Source organism: Scyliorhinus canicula, chromosome 12, assembly GCF_902713615.1.
Source record: "Scyliorhinus canicula chromosome 12, sScyCan1.1, whole genome shotgun sequence".
Lineage (NCBI taxonomy): Eukaryota > Metazoa > Chordata > Chondrichthyes > Carcharhiniformes > Scyliorhinidae > Scyliorhinus > Scyliorhinus canicula.
Genome location: NC_052157.1, coordinates 109,445,559 through 109,450,188, shown reverse-complemented (window position 1 = coordinate 109,450,188; position 4,630 = coordinate 109,445,559).

The window sequence follows — 4,630 nt, the reverse complement described above, 5'->3', positions numbered from 1 at the left end:
TTTGGAATCCAGGAAACTTGTGTTGGGGACATGCTTCATCTAAATTAAAAAGGACACCAGTGATGGTTTATACAATATAGAATGAGACCACAGTGAATGAAGCCATTCAGGCCATCATGGGGCTGGTTTAGCTCACCAGGCTAAATCGCTGGCTTTTAAAGCAGGCCAGCAGCACGGTTTAATTCCCGTACCGGCCTCCCCGGACAGGCGCCGGAATGTGGCGACTAGGGGATTTTCACAGTAACTTCATTGAAGCCTACTCGTGACAATAAGCGATTTTCATTTCATTTTCATTTCATCATATGTTGCCAGCACTTTGCTAGCGAACTAAAACTAGACACATTCTTGCTCTTTGCACTGAGCCCTGAAAATAATTTCCCTTCAGTTATTTATTGAATTCCTCTTGGAAAGTAACCACCTGACAGAATTTAATGTTCCCCTAACGGTAGGTTTGCTGGTGGTAAGCGGTGGGATGGGGCAATTAAATAACCCAGTGGCCTTACCAACACCCTCCCGACCTTTCCACAATTTTGGGGGGGGGGGGGGGGGGTGGCGATGGTCCCATTTGAGGCCCTTAAGTGGTCAATTATTGGCTGAGGAGCAGCCAGCATTGGCGAGGGTGAGTTCCGCACCAACTCTTTAGTTTTAATTTTTATTATTTCACGGGGAGTGGGCATCGCTGGTTGGCCAGCATTTGTTGCCCATCCTCAGTTGCTCTTGAGAAGGGCAGGAAACCCTGCCACCCGATAGATTTAACTTATTGAATCTATTTCATGCACGTAACGAGGAGAATTTTTTTTCCCCACACCAGAGGCCTGTGGAAGCTTAGCTATTGAGTATGTTTAAAGCAGAAATGGACAGATTTCTAAATGCCAATAATATAAAGAGATATGGGGATAGTTTTGGAAAAAGGCATTGACATGAATGCTTAGCCATGGTCATATAGAATAGCAGAGCAGGCTTGATGGCTGAATGGCTGACTCCTGCTCCTATGTTCTGATGTTAATTCCAGATCATAACGAAGCTCTGCCTAAAAAACTTCCCATCATCTCTGCCCTGGACTTTTGCCAATTATTTTAAATCAGTGTCCTTTTGTTTGCAACCCTGCTGCCCATGGGACCAATCTCTGCCATTTGAACATTATCAAAATATTAATGGATTTTAAAGGAATGAGGCTGGCAAGCTGCAGCTGCACATTCGCATCACAATCCCTACACACACACTTATCCCAGCTAACAAGATGGCACTGGTTGTTCTGGAGCACACCCATACAGCTGATGGGTCAGCTGGGCACAGATGGAGCCAAGGGGGGTGTGCCCTGCGGAAACCCTATATGATGCATGGCACTATGTTCAAAGTGGGCTGTTAGCAGTGTGCGCAGCTGCTTGGCTGCTTTGCTGGCTACGACAATGGTGTTCCATGCCCGTCTAGCCCGACCCCACAGCCCACCCTCTGGCCAGCCCCGGCTACTCAGAGAATCTGGGAAAACACTGCTTCTTCAGAGGGAGATCGATAAGGTCTCATTTATGGCCATATTGGTGACTGGCTATCAGATAGGTATATTTTAGCTCCCGAAGGCCATTATATCTCAGGGAATTGGTGGACATTTTCCCAATAAAAGTTTCCACCTCTCTAATAAAGTTTTGCCATGGCAGAAGCCCCTGGCAAACGGAACAACTGTCAGCAAACTATGGCGATATTGGACATTTTCCATACCACCTCTCTCTCCCTCAGCATCCGCCACGCCGGTGTCACGATATTTAAAAGCACAAGTGAACCGCGCCGGCAGGAACTCGACCCATCGGAGATGAAGAATCACGGAAGTCCCAGAGAATACCAGGTCGAGCCCGCTAATGATATGTAAAGGGTGTCTACTATACATGTGTTCTGGAATGCACTGATGCCCCTGTTGAGATGCTGGAGCATTTCGATTTGCCCGTTGCCCCTGGGGTTGTAGCTGGTAGTCCTGCTCGAGGTGATGCCCTTGTTGAGCAGGTACTGACGCAGCTCGTCGCTCATAAAGGACGAACCCCTGTCGCTGTGTACGTAGCTGGGGAAACCGAACAGGGTGACGATACTGTGCAGAGCTCTGATGACTGTGTGGGAGGTCATATCGGGGCACGGGATAGCAAAGGGGAAGTGGGAGAACTCGCCGATGACATTCAGGAAGTACACATTCCGATTGGTCGAGGGGAGTGGCCCTTTGAAATCTTTGCTCAGGCGTTCAAAGGGCTGGGAGGCCTTTACCAGGTGGGCCTTGTCTGGTCTATAGAAGTGCGGTTTGCACCCCGCGCAGATCGGGCAATCCCTGGTGATGGCTTTTACCTCCTCGGTGGAGAAAGGCAGATTTCGGGCTTTGATGTAGTTGGCGAGCCGGGTGACCCCCGGGTGGCAGAGGTCATTGTGGATAGCTTTCAGGCGGTCGTCTTGCATGCTGGCGCACGTGCCGCGGGACAGGGCATCTGGGGGTTCGTTGAGCTTCCCCGGTCGATACATAATATCGTACTTGCAGGTGGAGAGTTCGATCCTCCACCGCAGGATTTTATCATTTTTAATTTTGCCCCATGTGAGTTGTCAAACATGAAGGCAACTGATCTTTGGTCGGTGATGAGGGTGAACCTCCTACCTGCAAGGTAGTGCCTTAAGTGTCGTATAGCTTCCACGATGGCTTGTGCTTCCTTTTCGACTAAGGAGTGTTGAAGTTCCGAAGCGGAGAGGGTTTGGGAGAAAAAGGCGACTGGTCTCCCTGCCTGATTTAGAGTGGCTGCGAGAGCGATGGATTCATCCACCGCCCGCATGGCCGCTTTGGCGATGTCCTCCTTGATGCAGGTGAAGGCCTAGCGGGCCTCAGCTGACAGAGGAAAGAGTGTGGCCTTAAATAGTGGGCGGGCTTTGTCCACATACCGGGTGGCCCACTGGGCATAATACGAGAAGAATCCTAGGCACCTTTTGAGGGCCCTGGGACAATGAGGGAAAGGGAGTTGTAAGAGGGGGCGCATACGGTCTGGGTCGGGGCCCAGGACTCCGTTTTCCACGACACAGCCGAGGATGGCTAGCCTGGTCGTGCAGAAAACGCATTTCTCCATGCTATATGAGAGGTTAAGTTTCTGGGCAGTTTGGAGAAATTGATGGAGATTAGCGTCATGGTCCTGCTGATCATGGCCGCAGATGGTGACGTTATCCAAGTACGGAAACATGGCCCGCAGCCCGTACTGGTTCACCATTCGGTCCATTGCTCGTTGGAACACCGAGACCCCATTCGTGACGCCAAAGGGAACCCGGAGGAAATGGAAGAGGCGGCCATCTGCCTCGAATGTCGTGTAGTGGCGGTCCTCCGGGCGAATTGGGAGCTGGTGGTATGCAGACGTCAGATCCACCGTGGAGAAAATGCGATACTGGGCGATCTGATTCACCATGTCTGTAATCCTGGGAAGCGGGTACGCATCGAGGAGCGTGAATCGATTAATGGTTTGGCTATAGTCCACTACCATTCGGAATTTTTCCCCAGTCTTGACGACCACCACCTGAGCTCTCCAGGGGCTTTTACTGGCCTCTATGACCCCCTCACGTAGGAGCCTATGGACCTCGGTTCTGATAAACACCCTGTCCTGCAGGCTGTACTGCCTGCTGCGAGTGGCTATGGGTTTGCAGTCCGGAGTGAGGTTAGCAAAGAGTGGAGGGGAGTCGATTTTTAGCATTGAGAGACTGCAGATAGTGAGTGGAGGTAGGGGTCTGCCGAAGCTGAGTGTGAGACTTTTGAGGTTGCACTGGAAATCGAGTCCCAGTAAGAGTGTGGCGCAGAATTCGGGGAGTACGTATAGCTGGAAGTTCGAGTAGCTGGCGCCTTGAATCGTTAGGGTCGCGACGGTGCACCCTTGGAGGTGAACAGAGTGTGAGCCCGAAGCGAGGGAGATAGTTTGCCGTGCAGGGAAAATAGGGAGTGAACAGCATCTTACCAGATAAGGGTGTACAAAGCTATCGGTGCTTCCAGAGTTGAAGAGGCACGGTGTACTGTACCCGTTGATTTTAACAGTCATCATAGAGTTGCGGAGGTGTTTCGGACGCGACTTGTCCAACGTGACCGCGCTGAGTCGCGGGTAGTCGGCGGCTCGATCAGCTGTGCTGGAGTGGCCCATTGATGACTGTCCGCTGAGGTCGTAGTCTTCGAGGTGAATTTCAGAGTTTGAAGAGGATGGATCCCAAGATGGCCGCCCCCGTGGATCACACGTGGCGAGCGGCGAGGAAGATGGCGTTCAAGATGGCGGCCCCCATGGGTCGCACATGGCCGGCCGCGTGGAGGAGGATTGCCAAGATGGCGGCCCCCATGAGTCGCACATGTCAGATGGGGGCGGAGTCGGCATACAGGCTGCAGCATTTCGGGGCCTGCGGGCATGCGAGTTTGGGAAGCAAGTGCTCTGGGCTGCAGGAGAGTTTGGAGTGGGAGTTTTCTTCGCCAGGCAGACCCGGGCATAGTGTCCTTTGCGACCGCAGCTGCTACAGGTCACGTTACGGGCCGGGCAGTGCTGCCGTGGGTGTTGGGGCTGCCCACAAAAATGGCACACTGGAGCTGCGTAGTGGGTGGCCGCGCGGCGCAGGCCTGGGGCAGTCGCTGGTTGGGGGCCCATGATGG